We start from the raw sequence: 18134 nt of genomic DNA, 5'->3' as shown, positions 1-18134 counted from the left end.
CACACACACACACACACACACACACACACACACACACACACACACACACACTTGGTTTGTAGCACTATCATTGTGGGGACCCGTCATTGACATTATGCATTCCCTAGCCCCTTATTCTAACCTTAACCACAACTAAAGACCTAACCTTAACCCTTACCCTAACCCTAAACATAAATTAATTCTAACCCTAATCCTAAAACCAAGTCTTAACTGAAGCTTGAACAGCCCTTTAAAGTTGTGGGGCCCACATTTTGGCTCCACAAAGCCGTTGATACTCACGGTTTTTGGACCCCACAAATATAGTTAAACGAGACCACACAGACACACAATATCGTTCTGTTAACTAACATGAGCTGTTTCTGAAAAGTTTGGGCCAGGTTGCACATCAGGCATGCATTGCTTTACTTTTGAAAGGCAGTTAGGAAAAGCCTTGGAGAAGACGTTTTGGATGGGCAACATTGTTGTCTCTGTGTCTTACTGACATGAGACCTTCCTGAAAACATCTGAGCAGAGATCATCTTTGGTACCAAAAATCAGCTTGCCAACAATCAGAATGTCAGTACGCTTTGTGTGGTGCATGCAAATGTGCTAATTAATTACATTTTATGTAATTTCTGGTTGGTGGTTAATTCTGTTCCATTAGGAACCATAATGGTCAATTATTGCTTCTTGTTAAAACGACAAGGCTTTTACAAAAAAATTATTTCAATTTTATTTCTAGTTTCAAATCATAACAAGAGCTATTTTGAGACACTTTACAGATAAGGAAGAATAATTATAAAGTCCCAACAATTCTAGTAATTCCCACAAGAGCAAGCTAGTGCGATAGGAAAAACTCCCTTTTAGGAAGAAATCTCGGACAGACCAAGGCTCTCGGTCGGGGGTGTGATGAACTTCTCACTTGATTACCTCAACAAACATTCTCATAATGAGTTCATGGCGAAAATCACTACTTTTAAGTCTTCTTCAATACAGCATGATGTTCATTTAGTAAATTATGGTCCCATCTTTTTTTTTTTCATAGACCCGATACTGGATAAGCAGATGAAGATGGATGAATAAAGAAGGGGATGCTTTAGGGGCGTGGCTACATGCCGACCTGTCAATCATAAGAGAGGCTTAGCAATGTGTACCCTTCGCACTGTGCACATTAAAGTAGCTGTGCACTCGTTTTTGTTTTGTCTTAAACTTTGACCTTCGTGTGTTTTCACTTCATTAGAGTTGGTTGGAACATTGGATTGCCTAAAATGTCTTGTTCAGGGTACTAACACCCAAGCTAGCTAGCTGAATAACTTTACATCTGAAGCGTTTAAAGACTCTATTTGTCCGTTGTATATTTCTAAAGAAACATGACAATGTATAAAAGGCTCCATTACCTTGTAGCTCACGTTATGGCTCCTTAGCGGGCGTTTTTATAAAAATAGGCTAACGATTGTGTCATACCACAACTTACTGTCGCACAGTAGAGGAGTCACTGTATAGTACAGGGTAGGCTTGCAGACAGTTTAGGCTTTGATCTGCTGTTTAGGTTTAATTACTAATGTTAACTAGCATGTTAGTTAGAAGTAATTAGCCTGTGCCTATGTTATCTCCTAACATATACCTCCATTCCAGTCACTGCTGATTGGGTGATTGAGATTTATCTTGCAAAGCTACCAGAAGACTTACAACTTTCAGACAGGTTGCTCACGTCACAACTACGACGAGCTCAATTGGAGGCCGCGCAATAACGCTCAGCTACACCGGAAAAGAGCTTCTAATCTTCCTTCACGGGTCTCCATCCAAAGCAACAGAGTCTGTTAATCCACTTCTTTAACTATCCATGGTCCAAAGTTGTTACACAAGATGGTGACACCCATATTGCCAAACTCGAGGCTTCAAAATGACAGATCACAAAGCAATGGGTGACTTCACGGATGCTACGTCCACTATTTTTTACATTCTATGGTCATAACAAAACTGTTTGTATTATGACAGTTCACTGTTGATTGTGTAAAGTGTTATGAAAGTGTAAAGTACAGATAACTGGAGACAGACTCAAACCACTTCCACACTAATGACTTAAGTGTTTTTTCAAAAAGAAACAGCATGAGATGCTTGTTTTGCTTTGATTGCAGTAGAGATTAACAAATGTAAAGTTAAAGTGCCAGTACTTTAATTTATGATTTGGTTAGGAAATAAAATCACACTCAAATTAAATAGCATAGAATCAGTCTTTTGCATCCTGTTCACACTGAATGGCATTGGTGGTTGCTGCATATCTATTTTTAATGTATCAGAGACCTCACATCCCTAGTATCAGTTTTCTTTTAACTGGATCTTGTTTCACCCTAAATTTAATGAATCTAGATGTACACTTCACTTCATCAGGACAAAAACAACTGTAAAACACATTTTACAAACAACCTGAAATCAGATGGAACTTGTTTATCACTCAAAAATGACATTTTATGAAAAACCGTAAAATGTACATAGATCATTTTACCCCATTTAATCAAATTATGTGTTCACTCTGTCATTTTGTGCTTCATTCTTGGCTTTTGTCATGTTCCCTGGAACTTTAATCTCTAGTCCAGGTGGCTTCTGATTTTATTATCTGTTCTTTCTCTCGCTCCATACTTTGCATGCTGCATATTAAAGCATATATTTTCATGTTTAATTCCTCTCTTAGTACAACGGCTTCTTTGTATTGTGAAGGTAACTCATCCTTTAAGTTTTAAATTGGCTTTTACATGGGTCAATAATAGGCCCGAGTGTGTTTGCATCTGCTGCATGGTTCAGTATTAATGTGGTCTAAAACCCTCAAATCATTAATTTCTTTGGACCTGAAATGCATTATTAATATTCTAGGATGTGCAGGCTCAAAGACGCATACGCACAGCAGAAAAGGAGAGTTACAGATGCTGCATACATCGCTATGGGCCACACACACACACATACCCTCCTAGCGGTGTTAATGGGTAACAGCGAATGAAATGAATAAATTATTTTCTCTCTGTATCCACTCTAAGGATAAGGAAATCCATTCTTTATAATGGCTGTGGCCTTAAGGATGTAATGGTGTCTAATAGTAGTTTAGAGTGACTGACACTGTTATCATATGATCAATGATTAAGCTTTATACAATAGAGCTTCCGGACGCTGCAACATTGGCTTTTTAAAATAGTCTTAGGAAGTGACTTGTTTTGGTGGAACAATTGCCACCCTGCAGAAGAAAACTCCACATACAATATTAAATAAAAAGAACTGTTCACACAATAAAGTAACGTGAGCTATTTGCATTAGCTGGATACATGGTTAAACGTAATTTGCTTATAGCAGTGTATCGCTGTCAGTGTGTGTAACGCATTACAAACAACAGTAACGTCGCTACTTTTTTACAAAATGTAGTTCCTTTTTCAATTCAGTGCAACGTAACTTTCCCCAGAGACAGAGTTGACAGCAAGACTGCCTTCTCAGCTGCGCGCTCACAAGGGCCACATAGGGCCCACACAACACACAATGTGACAGAGGCTGGTAGCAGAGCAATCATTGCAAGCGAGGACCAGCCAACGCTAACTTTTGAGAGCGTTTTAAACTTCGTGGCTTTTTGCTGGGAGGCTCTCTGAGCAGAGAGCTACGTTACCTTCCAGTTGTCCTCTGGTCAAAAATTGTTTTCGACCAAATTTTCAATAACAAAAAGTAACATGGATGCGAACGCGCTTCACAAGTAAAATAAATGATCAGTTCGCTCCTTTCATCGAATTTGGGAGTTTTATTTAATTTCACAGCATTTGAAAAATAAAAAGACAAAAGAATCTCTGCAGGGTAGATTGAGACAGCTAGCTAGACTATCTGTCCAATCGGAGTTTTCTTTTGCACGACTATTTTAGAGCGCCTCTGTGCGGAGCGTTGCGTGTGTGTGGACTAGCGAGACCCTCTCCCGCTCTGCAGTGTGGATTGGCTGGCAAAGCGAGACTAGGATTAGGGTAAGAATATCAGGGTAAGTTAAGCAAAGGCAGAGAAGGCAGGTCATGACTTCGGCATCCTAGGATATTTTTTATTGGAACATAGCATAGAAAAACTCCTTAGAAATATAAGAAAGATTGGAGAAGATAGAGCAATACAATGTAATTTGGCCGTATGTAGTTATTAAACTCACTTTTCATTCAGTTTTCATTTAAAAAAAACAATAGTTACATCACTGCAATTGCATTGTTGTGGCAGAAAAACAGCCGAAACAATGCTGAATATACTGTTTATCACAACAATCCATGGTTTTTCATGGACAACTTTCTTATAATTCATCCATGGGGATAGCTGGCTAGTTTCTTAGCTGGCTTGATTATTCCACCACGTTTTAATACTATGTTATGACAGGTGAACAGCGGCAGTGCTGGCTCCAGAGATAGATAAGCTGACTTGCTAACTAGCCAGCCCTAATGTTAGCTTATTAGTCTCCGGATTTGTTTGATAAACTGTAAATTAGTTGAACAAACGTAGCTAGCCGCCCGTGCTTAAGCGGCTGTATTTTCATCTGGGTTGGGAAAAAAAACAACTGGGATACATTTTTGTTGTTGAAAAAAATAATGTGACAGCTTTTTCAACCTTCTTTTGCATTTCTTTCCACTTTTTATTTTTTCTCCTGATGCTTTTATCGCTTTTATTCAGTGTTTTTTTCCGATGTTTTTACGCCTTTTTTATATTTGTGTATGACCGATTGTAATTTATTTCGACATTTTTGTCACTTGTGACGTTTTTGTGCTTATGTTTTTTCCCCCACTAACACCAAATTATCGTTTTGCAGATACTACATCTCATTTATATGAAATCAAGTAATATTTTTGTATAAAGAGCAGCAATGTGCTAAAATGTTGAACAAAACACCCCCAATTCAATGAAAGTTGTGAACTGATCTTTAATTTTACTTGCAAAGACCGTAGTAGGGAACCATCTGCATTATCATTGGGCAATTTGGTTGAAAAATACCTGTGTTTCCGAAATAGAAATTTCAAAATGGGCCCAATTTGACCCAAGGACATCACAAGGACACTTACTCAGTGTTTGTCCTGTCCCAGACTAAGTTATTCACACCCACACAATATTGCTTAGTGTCTGAACACACCTTTTTTCTCAGTCTAGAACTCAGCTACTCTGGTAAACTGAAATTTCAAGCATTGTTTTTAGACACAGCTGATGCAAAATTAAAGTACGTCATGTACAGCCTTTCCAATGTTGAGTCATAATGCTTGCATCAAATAATAATGACTCATTGCATGTACAGACAGGGTTGATTGGTATGTAGCTACAATAACAAACAAATGCATGTAAAAATGAAAATGCATGCAGAGGTAAGAATAAATCAATTTAACAGGTTTCAGGTCATAGATGGATTTTGAAGAGTTCCCTTGTTTTAGTTATTCCAATGCTATTTGAAGGAATTTTATTATGCATTTTAACACAAAGAGACTGGTTCTGAATTTGTTATTCAGACTCATGAAAAACAAGTGCATGACACTTAAGTCAAAAGTTCACAGTATTGTATCCCGTTGGCAGCTTCTCTGGGAAATTAACATTTAAGATCCTGAGTCAAGGCCCTTCTCAGCTGTTGCGCAATTGTTTTACAATAGGAATAGAATAAATCATAATACCAGCGGTGTATCATAATCCTTTGAAACAGACACAGCAGTTGGTGTCAAAAGGAGTTAAGCAGGTTATGTAACATTACAGCTAATCCACAGTCCAGTTTGCCTTAGGCACCCATCTGAAACCACACATCAAACTTTCTAGATCTGTCCCCTGTGGTAGATGGCTTTTGCATATCGTGCCTCTCCTATATAACAGTCTGCTACTGCAGTAAGCAAAAACAGGCTTAATACTAATTTAGTTTGAATATGTGATAATACATGTTCATGCCATTCAAATTAGTGATGTCCCAGTGATATTCATTTGTTGACCCAAGATGACGCTCTTAAAAAAAAAACTAGGAATTCAATTCCATTTTATTTATAGTATCAAATCATAACAAGTTATGTCAAGACACTTTATACATAGATGCGACAGATGCAACCACACTCTATGATCTATAATTTACAAAGACCCAACAATCACAAAAATTCCCCCAACAGCAAGCATTTAGTGCAACAGTGGCGAGGAAAAACTTCCTTCTGGGAAGAACAGACAGATCCAGTCTCTTTTTTTACTGTTTGTTGGTCAAAATTACAATTTACAGTCTGTTGTTAGTAATCACTACACACCTGCCTGAAAGACACAAAGACACACACACATGCTCATGCTATTCATGCACAAATGAGAGATGTCAGAGTGAGTGGGCTGCCAGTGACCAGCGCCCTGAGCGGTTGGGGGGGGGGGGGGGCACGGCCTTGCTCAAGAGTACCTGGAAGTTCCCTGGCATGAAGTGAACTGGTATTTCTCCAGCTACCAATCCACACTTCGTACTTTGGTCCGACTTGAACCAGTGACCCTCCGGTTCCCAGCCCAACTCCCTACAGACACAGAGACACTGATGCAGATGTACAGATTTATAGAGAAATATGAATCATAATGAATATGGAAGCTGGTCAGATGGACAGTCATAAGTATAGTAACAACAAATATAATGGAACTAGGATTAGAAATAATAGTTACGGCGTACCAGGAACTAGGAGGACATAGCAGGGTGTACCAGGGCATGGCAATTTGGACATCAATAATTCAAATGTACTGTATTATGTAATGTTTACTCAAACCTGTTTTCCAACTGAAATGACGTTGAAGTTTCCGTTTGTCTACTATGTCATACATATCTGCTTTGTAGATCACACGTCCTGTGTTCTAAACTAAACCAATCAAAAAGAAGCAATACATCTAATTGTTTTGTTTCATGATGGCAGTCCCTGATTTTGTGGTATTTTGTGGAATATCTGCTGAAACACAGCAAACTAGAGACCATCCTGAGATGAGAGCTTAGATTTAGAAGTGTTAGATATGTTATATTGTTTTAAGAGTGAATTTCTCATTTTAATCGTTCAACTTTACATTATAGTCTTCAATTAAGCAAGCTTGTGTAGCATCTGACGAATTATAAAATTCATCATAAGGGTTCAAATTAAGCACTGTCACATGTACCACAAAATTCTTTGATATAACACACTTTTATAATTGAGAAACAATATTGAGCAAATTCCTTCTCCACACATCATTTCTGTTCAGACACCACACATATCAAGGGAAAATATCTTGCTGCATGGGCAGATAATTTCTCTTGTTTGAGTACTAATTCCCTCAGATTTAGTGTTTTTATCTAGTTTTTAGACATCTCTTTTTTCAGTGTATTTCAACTACACACCTTTTAAAGTTTCATGACAACATCTTGCACGTTTGCGACACAGTCACCATGACAAGACTGGACATACCTGAATAATTAAGCCTGTTCACACACAAGGTGAAAACAATGATATATTACCACAGACACATGCATGTTACGCCTATAGTACACTGGAAGACTTTAAACAGACTTTTCAAAGACTAAGGTCTGACCACATCTCAATTCAATTTTATTTACAGTATGACATCATAGCAAAAGTTATCTCTAGATACTTTACAGATATAGTCGTTCTAGACTACACTCTGTAATTTACAAAGCCCCAACAATTCTGGCTGGGTGGGACACCCAATCAAAAATAGAGCTTTTGACGCATGGAAAGAACACACACTTTTGATAGCCCCAGTGATGATGAATGTAAAGTCCCATGCTTTAAACAACTGCATCCAAACGTAGACATATCAGTGCACAACTCCAATAAAAAAAAAAAAAAAAAATCATCAGAGCCAGCCGCTCCATAACAAAAACATGGCTGATCTGATCTTCTAAAGTAGCCACACTTTCAAAACCTGTTGTAACACTCCCTCCTGCAGCCACGGTTTTCATCTCTGTTGTTCAACATTCAGACCCACAGCAGGCGTCTTGTCCTTCTCCATGTCTATCTCTTCATCCTCCTCCTGCTCATTTTCAGATTCCGAATCAGAATCAGCTTTAATCGCCAGGTGTGACAGACATACGAGGAATTTGACTTAGGTTGGAGCAAGCCTCCGGGCGCCAGCTATGGAACAGCGCCACCACACGCTCTCTCGAAAAGAAACAATGCAGACATCAACATAATATACAATACAACATCACAACACAATGCAAAAGACAACACACAATTCATGTGGTCACATGAAGGAATTTTTTGAGGTGGCATTGGGAGGGTGTGAGAAACACAAGAAATCGTGGCAGACAGACGGATACGGGGTGTGATGGGGGGGAGTGGTTGGTGAGTGTGTGAGATAATGAGCTGTGTGTTGTGGGAATGTGAGCGTCAGACTGTCTATGTTGATTTTGTTCTTCCTCTTCCTCATATTCCTCACTATCCTGTCTTTCTCCCTGGTGTGCTGGCTCACATGTGTCGCTAACCTTAGTGCTAGCAGTATTAGCGCTAGGGCTAGCTGAAGCTGCACTAGCGCCATTTTTTACCATCAGCCAATAGTCCCAACATTCATGGTCAATAACCCTCATTTATATAGAATTCTACCTAATAGTTGAGTTAAAAAAGTCAGGAATGAAAGTGATCAATTGTATTTAAAAAAGAGCGTTGTGAGGAATTCAATCAATTTTTTGTGGTCATTTGGTTAAAAAGAAACCCATATTTCAGATATAGACATTTTTTTAAAGGTGTCAAAGGAAGGTTAACCTTTTTCTTTGAACAGAGAGCGCCACATAGTCACTACCATCACTACCAATTAGCATTTTTTGGAAGAGCTACTGAAAGCTACGGGTGTGGTTTAGGTGTTTGACGGCTGCTACAGGCAAAACAACAATGGGAAACATGATAGACACATGGTTCATCACCTGTCAGGTATTTTGCCTTTCCTTTGCCAAATAGTTTCCAATGACGGCTTTCTCAAGTGCTCTACGTAACAAACTCTATGCGTGTGCACAAACACCTGTAGCACAATAATTATTACCTAGGACTTGGCCGGGGTTTTGACAGACGTGGGTGGAGAACATCAAAGTCACAAAGAGTTGTAAATATTTGACTTGTCACCATCGTGTCTGGTTGTTGCAACAGGGTGATTAAATATTTGGGGAAGCATTTTCAGCACTCATTTGCAGTTCAATGCTACAACTAGAGATTATACCTTCCTCTGGAATAGCATTTTTCACAGTCGTCCCCCCCGTGTCGCTTGATGCCTCGATTCATTTATTTTTGTCAACAGTAGCCTATAGCATGCAACTTCCAATCTGCAACTTCCAACAACCACTCTGACCCACTCCAGTCGGTTCTGTCTTAAAATTCCCAGAAGGCATTGCTTCATTTAAACTCTTGCAAGCAAATAATCAAATAAATGAAATGCAGGTGGATTTGTTTTATTTCAAACCATGCTTATTGATAAATGTCATTGATTTGGAGAAGTTTCGCTATCAGTGTGCAAAAGAAAGTAACAATTGATGCTTGAAAGGGGGCTGAGTGAAACGACATGGGCTGCCATTTACAATTAAGGGGGTCACATGGCTGTGACAACCACAAGGCTCGCTGGTTGGCCCAAATGATCTGCCCAAATTCCAGATTACCAGTCCGTCACAGAGTTCATGACATAGCAGGGCACTGCAGGGTGTTACAGGGTGAAGAGTGGCATAGCAGAGCATAGGTGGATGTACTGATTTAGCAGGGTTTAGCAGGACGCTGTAGGGTGTAGCAGGGAGTGCAGCAGTACCACAGACAGGTGCAACCAATAATTTGGTGCCATCCCAATTCAAGGAAATATTCTCGGCAAAAAGAAACACAAGGACTAGGTTAGTAACAAGCATTTCTTGGAAGGGCTGGACACAAAGGGATGGAAAGGGAGAGGAGAGAGCAGCTCAGTGTGTCAAAGGACATCTAAAAGCAGCTGGATAGTTACAAAATTATGTGATATCATCAGTAGTGATGGTCAAATGAAGCTTAGCAAACCACTGTCTTTATTTTCTGAGTTCACTAGATGGCGCTCTCTGTTCAACAAAGGGTTAAAAACACCCTGAATTGCCATTCCTTTAACACTTGTATTGTCCTCCCTGGTTAAAAAACGGGCAAAAGAAATGACGTTTTTGCCCCTTTTACAGACTTTTTTTAAATTTTTTACTAACACCACCTTACTACCACTAGTGTTACTGTACTTTTGGGAATTTATGGTCAATAACCCTCATTTATAAAGAATTATATCCAATATTTGAGTTAAAAATAGCTGAAATGATGATCAGTAGACCATACGATGAGTACCGTCCGGAATGAAAGTCATCAGTTGTGTTTAAAAAAGAGCGTTGTAAGAATCCAATCTATTTTTTGTGGTAACTTGGTTAAAAAGAAACCCATATTTCAGATATAGACAATTTTTTAAAGGGGTCAAAAGAGGGTTAACCTTTTCATTTAAACGGAGAGCGCAATCTAGTGAGTTCAGAAAAAAAAGACAGTGGTTTGCGAAGCTTCATTTGACCATCACTACCAATCAGCGTCCTCTGAGGAGCTACTGAGAAATACGGGTGGGGTTTTAGGTGTGTGACGGCTGCTACTGTTCATTCCAAACAACAATGGCAAACATGATAGACGGATGGTTCATCACCGGCCAGTTATTTTTAACCAGTGCTTACCCCTGTACCAAATAGTTTCCAATGACGGCTTTCTCAAGTGCTCTACGTAACAACCCTATGACGCGTATGCAAACACATAACAATAATGAATAACTAGGACTTGGCTGGAGTAGTGAAATACATATGTGGAGAACGTCAAAGTCCCAAAAATAACTTGTACCACACCATGGCTGGTTGTTGAAACAAGGTAATGAAATATTTGGGGAAGCATTTTCAGTTCTCATTTGCAGTTCAATAATACAACTAGAGATTATAACATCCTCCGGAATAGCAGTGTTCTGCTAAGCCTTTCTATTCTAAATGATTCACTCAGTGACTCACCACAAAGCTCAATAGGCCTGGAGATGGAGCTGCACCAATGGGCCTGTGGTATGACTCACACTGCCCACTAGGTCTACTCTTAGAGCAGCACAACAGGGATGATTGTCATCTGCCATTAACATCATCAATATGCATTTCTCCAAAACAAAACATAAATTAAAGAGATTTAACAAAGCCAGTAGCACATTGTTAAGCCTGGAAAAGAATAGGCCGGGGGACTTGACGTAATTCTGAAAACAAAGGTTTTTGAAAAAATACACGTATATGAATTAGGAAATCCCATCCTCTTCTCTTCGTCATTCCTATTCTTACTCACCAAATATCTCTTTCTCTCCCCATATTTCCAGCCTCTTTGGTATGGATGCTCATATTGTTGTCCCATCCTGATCCATGTGCTTCAAGAAATTTCAACACAAGTTTACTGTACAGTATGTGTGTATGACAGAGACAGAGAAGAAAGCCATTACATAAATGTTATTGCTGTATGTTTCAAATGTTCACTGGAGAGGTGTACAAGCAGGACAGTACTCCACTTTGATATACTAAGATATTCTACACATAAGGAGAAAAGCAATTTCATGCATGTTGTAAAAGGGGCGCTTCACCAATTTTACACATGATTGTCGTTCCTTTTATCTCCAGGATACTACATTCAATAAATCCTGCTTTTGAGGTAGACAAATACAATAAAACAAGCAATAAAGCACCATTAGTAAAGTATGCTAATCAAGAGCATTGTCAGGATTTCAGTTTACATTTACATGCCTGGACAGTAGATTGTTCCGTTGACCTGACCAGCTGATTTCAGATGGTGGGTTAGGTTACTCTTCGTCTCTCAATGACCTGGTAGAGATTTTGTCAGGACCGGTTGCCTTGTTGACTTTTATTTCAATAGGAGACTTATACAGTAACCTCTGCAATTAACCCTCATGGTGTCACCTTGGTTATCTCAGTTTCAGAGGCAACCGATTCACAAGGACAGGTAGGTCTAATGAAAGCTAATATTCAGTTTGTATAGTATCTTTCATTGGACTAACTCTTCATAATGGGACGTGTAGGATCAAGCATGTTTGAACAATGTAAGCAACTAAAAGTCTTCAACTCGCAGACTATTTTCCAATATTGGAATGAAATCCTGAGAGTCTTGATGGAGGTGCGGAATGCTACGTTGTCTCAATCGTGTGGTGTAAAGTGGTCAAAATACTCAGTCTTGAGTCTTTTCCCGTCTAGACGTTTCTTCAAAATCAAATTTGTTTGATATTATCCTAAGTTTTGAGTCTTTGTAGTGAAGTTAAATCATGTTAACATTGTCAACAACCAAAGGGTGAGCTCCCTACAGCAACAAACAGGAAGCAGTAAATAGCTAGAGCCAGTGTTGTTGATGGCTTATGTCACTGCCCAGGGTGAGGAAAGTGCAGATTTGAGTCGTGCATGCATCACTTTGAGACGTTAGCATATAAGATGCTAACGAAATGATTGAAATAATTCCCATCTTCTGTTATTGTTTTGTAATAAGAAGAGTTTTTTATGGATTTCACAAATTTAAGTATGATAGTTATGCCGCAAACCATTTAGATCTGAGCACGCACGACTCAAATGTGCACTCGACTCACATTGGGCTGTGACAGCTGCTATGCCACCACACTAAGCTAAACGCTAAAGAGGGAACGTTTTCAATCCTTCTGAAGCCTGTCATCCAACGGGACCTCCGGGTACTGCTGCCATTCATCTGCATGTACAGCAGAACACAGAATCGGCAAACTTACCCTTAACCTACCAGCTAGTGCCAGCAGTAGCTAGCTAGCTAGCTTGGTTACATTTTTCAAAAAAATCTAGTTGTAGTCTTGCAATATGTGACCTTGCATGATCCCCAGTCTTCAACGTTAGATGTGAGATAGTTGTCAGATTTGATCCTTTTCAAAGTCTTCTAGTGCATGATAGGAATGATTTGATGAATTAGGGATGATAGGGAAATGATGACTGTCAAAATAATTTTCTCAGGAAAAAACTGTATTTACGTATGTATATGCATGTAAAGGTTAAGAAAACAAGGTGTTTCTTTGGCAGAAAAGATTTGGCACCCAATAGTATTGTCGCTGCCAAATTCCCACCTCTAGTGACAACGTCAATGGCTTTGGACATTCAACAGTCACAAGGCTGCCTTGGATAACAGCCAATGACTGTTCCATCTTGGGTTTCAATACTGGTTAGTTGACTTCAGGTCTGCTGTATGTCAGCGGCTTTATATGCACCAGTGCAGAGGCTGAAGCACGGTTCTTATCTACTGTCAAGTTGCAAACAATCACAAGATGTCATCACGTCACATACGATTAACAGCTGTCCTCTGAGACATTTTCAATGCCACTCTGCAGGCACCACTGAAAAAAGAAAAGCAAGGAAAGGAAAACAGCACGACACACACTAAGATATGCATAACTATGCAAGTGATGCTGCAGGCTACCTTTAGTCTAGACCGGTTGTGAGTGTAAAAAGGAGCTCATTGTAGTCCTTGCAAAAGCCCGAAGAGGTAAATGATGGATCAGTAAACAAGTAAACAGATACATGATTTATCTGCATTTATTGTAGCTATGCTGGGTAAAATATGTTGTACCCACAGTAAGCAGTAACATGGTAATCAATGCTAGGTTATTGTCACTCTGCCGGGAACACATTGCATGCTGAAGCATCGCGAATAGCCCTGAAGCGTAGATTTGTGCCTGATCACGATCATGCCAGATGGGCCGTTCAGCGCGCCAGTCGCAACGCAGTCCTTTTCTCCACTCTACAGAATGCTTTTCTCTCTCTCTCTCGCTCTCTCCCAGTGAGTGTGTGTGTGTGTGTGTAACTCCGTCTGTCTGTCCATCTCTCTCTCCATGTACCTAAGCGCGTGTCAAGCTGTAGACACAGCTGAGAAGTCAACACAGCCAAAATTGCCATAACACTGTTTTATTTTGAAAGTATCCAGCTGTTCTGTGGCTTGTAACTTGACACATTCGCTCTTAGAAGACATAGGAGACGCCAAAGCGATTGCTGCCGGACAGATTGATTAACATGGGCGTCAAAATGAAAATAGCTCTGCTTCACGGCGCTTCATGCCTTTATATGCTCGTTGTCTCTTTCCAATTTGAGCTAAAGACAATTAGAGAAAAAGTGGAAAATAAATTAACAACATTTCAGAATTACAAAGACAAAAATCTATTTGGTGTGCCTCTACTCAGCTGTGAATTAATTTTGCCTCATGAGTGAACCATTAATGTTGACTGGTCTATTGAACACCAGGGGCAAATTGTTGCATTGCGGCACGAACGCCTGGCCTACTAAGTTGATTTACCTTTTGTTCTTCTAACATCCAGACGAGACAGAGTACATTGCCAATAGATTTTCTTGGTTAATTAACCAGATGAAGAAAGACACAAAAAATGTTTGCTGAGAGGAACAAATAAGGGATTGGCCTGGCATTGCCACTATGCAACTTAATAAAGGTCATTGTGGATACAAGTTGTGAAATTAATGAATAGATGAATCTTATCCACATAAGAAAAATCATTTTCACATGGTGTAAGGCACTGCTAAAAAAGCCAATGTGCGGTTGTCTTTGTCTTTTTGACTTTGACTTGAGTGAGTGCTCTTCTAAATATCATCTGCCTGTGTCTGTGTACATTTAACCTTTGTTTTGCCTTCCTGTCGACCATGCAACGTTGTTTTTCTGGGTTGAAAATTCAACATTTTGTTGTTCTTTTTCTGCACTTTTCTCAATGTTTTTGTCAATTGTATTCAATTTTTTTGTCACTTTGATGTTTTTAAATAGTTTGTCAACTTTTTTTTTAAAATGTTGCTTTATTTGTTTTTAAATAATGTTTTAGTCTATTTTTAGTCGCTTTTTTGATATTTTTAAATTACGCTTTAGTCAATTTTTAGTCAATTTTTGACATTTTTTCAATTATGATTTAGATTATTTTTTAACAATTTTATGTGTTGCTTTTTAAGATTTTTTTGGTCACTTTTTCATTGTTTAAGTAACCGGGTCAAATTTGACTCGAGGACAACAGGAGTGTGAAGAATACACTTTGTAATTCTTCAGCTGAGGCAAAGATTCCTGTGATGAAGACGCAGACAAACAAAAAAAAACTGGTCTATTAGCCTGCTGCGCAGTGTGTGTCAATGTGCATGAAAGGGAGAGGGAGGCAGTGTGTGTTCAGGTGAACGGGCTGACCTCATTTCACTGAGAATACAGTTTGAACATGTCAAACGATTGTTCACCCTTTGCCTCCCCCCAAGGCGGGTTCACAGACACTCACACAGCGAGGTCTGAGACTTCACAGCAGTACACAGTAGTAGCATGTGTGTCTGCACTCATTTTCTTTCTGCCTGTGGTCTTCCCACTCCATCCCCTGCAGGAGGTAGGAGGAATTGTTTCACCTTCTTTCAGCTTGTCCATAGCCTCTTTAGCAACAAAGCTTGTGCACTGTCCCAAACTACAGTTGGTCTCTTCAGACCAAGAAAAGTGATTTTCCGCAGGGTTGTGCAGTGTCGCTGAAACGGCCCATTTGTGTGATGTCCTTTTGTGTCCTTAAACCCCCCAAAATAGAACAAGTAGACTATATTTCACTACTTTTTTCCGTCTGATGATTTAAAAAAGACAAGAGAGACATAGCAAGATCTCTGTTGTTGCAGGAAAAACTCAGGTATTACACATTCTCCCGGGCAATTCAGTGCTTGTGTTTTGTTTTTTTCCCTCATAGATTTTTAAAACTTTCTTGTTGCAGCGATAAAGGCCAGTGGTGTTTGTTGTACGGGCCTCTCACACTGCCTCTAGTGATGGTCAAATGAAGCTTAACGTTCAACAAAGGGTTAAAAAGACCCTGAATTGCCCTTCCTTTAACCTTCTTTGAACAGAGAGCGCCATCTAGTGAGCTCAGAAAATAAAGACAATGGTTCACGAAGCTTCATTTGACCATCACTAACTGCCTCCAACCATTGCTCAAAACAGCGTGACTTGGGGATACATTTTTCTGAATGTTGAGAGGCGGTCTCGACTTTTCGCTGCAGGCCAGTTGTGTGCTTGTTGCGGTATCCCCCACGACAGCCTAAACGCTCTACCCCATTCAAAATGAAGGGAAAGGCCGTTGTTTTTGCCGCACCGTCTGACGCTGACTGTCTGAACTCGCCCACAATCCCGCAAGGGGAAATTACATTTTACACTCTGTCGTTATTACACACACATGCTCTGTACCTATACATGCAGTACATGGAGAGATGTCAGAGTGAGGGGCCTATGGTAAGGTTTGGTGCCTTGCTCAAGAGTACCAAATTGGAGCGGTGAACTGGCGCCTCTCCAGCTACCAGTCCACCACCATGCTTTGGTCCATATGGGGACTTCAACCAGCAACCCTCCAGTCTCCAACCCAACTCCCTACAGACTAAGGTACTGCCCCTTACAGTTCCAGGCCATACTGCAGCAGCAAAGCCACAAGATGGGCTGTAAGAGCCTTGCACTGCCCCCAACCTCAGGCCCATCTGTGAGCTTGAATAAAGAAATTTGCAGTAATGTAAAAAAGTATCAGGCCTAAACTTTGTAGGTCAACACATCCCATCAGTATTTCTTAGACTCAAGTCAGGGGAATTTCTATTAGATTTTTAGTGCCACATTTGTGAGGACACAAAAGCAAAAAAACAAAATTTGGCACCAATGACTAGCTCCAGCTTCGTGTCTTTCTTTTATTCTAAAAAGTCACATTCAGTGCTGACACATCATTGGGGAATCCTTACTGTATTCCAGTTTAGGTTTTTATTGCCAAGATTTTGTATTCTTGTCATGGAAGATATTGCAAGAGCGCGCAGCTTTGAGCTGAATGTATTCTTGCGATAACATAGGAATCGTTGCATCACCATATTTGCTCATTTTGTTTTTCTAAATGCTGAATGTTTCCTTATTTTAGCTTTTTACTGAGATAAAAGAAGCACTTGACATATTGTTCCTTCAGGCAACAGGGTATTGCATGCATACCCCAAATGTAGCTCAGCGTAAATTCTTTCAGGAAGACCTAACTATCGACGAATACACTCCTAAATCAATTCAGCGTTTATCCTAATAAATATATATTTTATCATGCTGTGTATAACTGTCACATATCTGCAACTAGTGTCTCCTGATTACAATGTATCTCAGTGTAAATCCTTTCAGGAAGACCTCACTCTTAATCACTGCTCTACCTAACTCATATCAGCTATTCAGGCGTTCACCTTCCTGCTAAACCAAACTGAATCATACCCAAATGGCATGGACCAATCACAACTCTGCTTTAAATTATCGTATCTCTCTTTGCTATCAGCTGTCGTTGCAGGCAAAGAGCGCAACCCTCCACCCCCCCTTCCACCTCCAGTCCTCTACTCCAGCTGACTGGTCCAGAGCCTCTTTCGGTCTGGCCTTCAGTGTCTGGATTCCATTGGGAGGGTCTGATGGTTCTCTACCCCTTGTATACGAAATATTCGTATAGCGATGGAGTCTAATCGCCAAAGACTTTGTAAATTTTATTAGAGCTGTACAATAAATCTTATTTGCATATTTGCAAACATGTCTCTCCTGATTGAAATGGCTCAACTGACAGTAGAGTAGCTGAGTGAGAATCGGGGGCTTCACGCTTATTAAGATCAGCAAAACTCTTGTATACTTAATATTTTTTACAAGTTCTTTGAAAAAGGCAGGGAATTAACATTCTACCATTCATCGTGGTCTAGAGCAGGGGTTCTCAACCTTTTGCAAGCTGGGCCCCCCCCAAAGCTGGTTCATTGCAGTTGGGGCCCTAGTGCCCTACGCCCCACACACCACGAACGATAGATAGATAGGCTATTATTTTTAGGCCCACATTATTATTATTAATATTATTATCATCATCAGTAGCGGTAGGTATGCCTATTATCATTACTAGGCTATTTTTATAATTGGCAGTAGTACCAGACTTCTTATGTGAGCTTGCAGATAGTATTATTATTATTATTATTATTATTATTATTATGAGTAGTATTAGGCCTATCATCATTACTAGGCTATTACTATATATTTATGAGGTTACATGCTTTATTGTTGTTGTTATTATTATTATTATTATTATTATTATTATCATCATCATCATCAGTAGGCCTATTATCATTACTAGGCTATTGCTAT

The 18134-nt window shown here is 39.6% G+C and overlaps 2 long non-coding RNA genes across 2 annotated transcripts in view; both read left to right on the top strand.

Moving 5' to 3' along the window:
• The first annotated feature begins 5854 nt into the window (after positions 1-5854).
• Positions 5855-18134, top strand: part of LOC117951415 — a 15824-nt gene continuing 3544 nt past the window's right edge. The window contains exon 1 of the long non-coding RNA XR_004658180.1: positions 5855-5865. This is a non-coding gene — a long non-coding RNA (uncharacterized LOC117951415). The remainder of the gene's footprint in view (positions 5866-18134) is intronic.
• Positions 9944-13903, top strand: LOC117951409. The gene is made up of 3 exons (XR_004658174.1): positions 9944-10065; positions 11680-11683; positions 13891-13903. It is a non-coding gene; the product is annotated as an uncharacterized LOC117951409 (long non-coding RNA).

Source organism: Etheostoma cragini, chromosome 10, assembly GCF_013103735.1.
Source record: "Etheostoma cragini isolate CJK2018 chromosome 10, CSU_Ecrag_1.0, whole genome shotgun sequence".
NCBI classification, from domain to species: domain Eukaryota; kingdom Metazoa; phylum Chordata; class Actinopteri; order Perciformes; family Percidae; genus Etheostoma; species Etheostoma cragini.
This window is presented reverse-complemented; position numbering and strand designations above follow the sequence as displayed.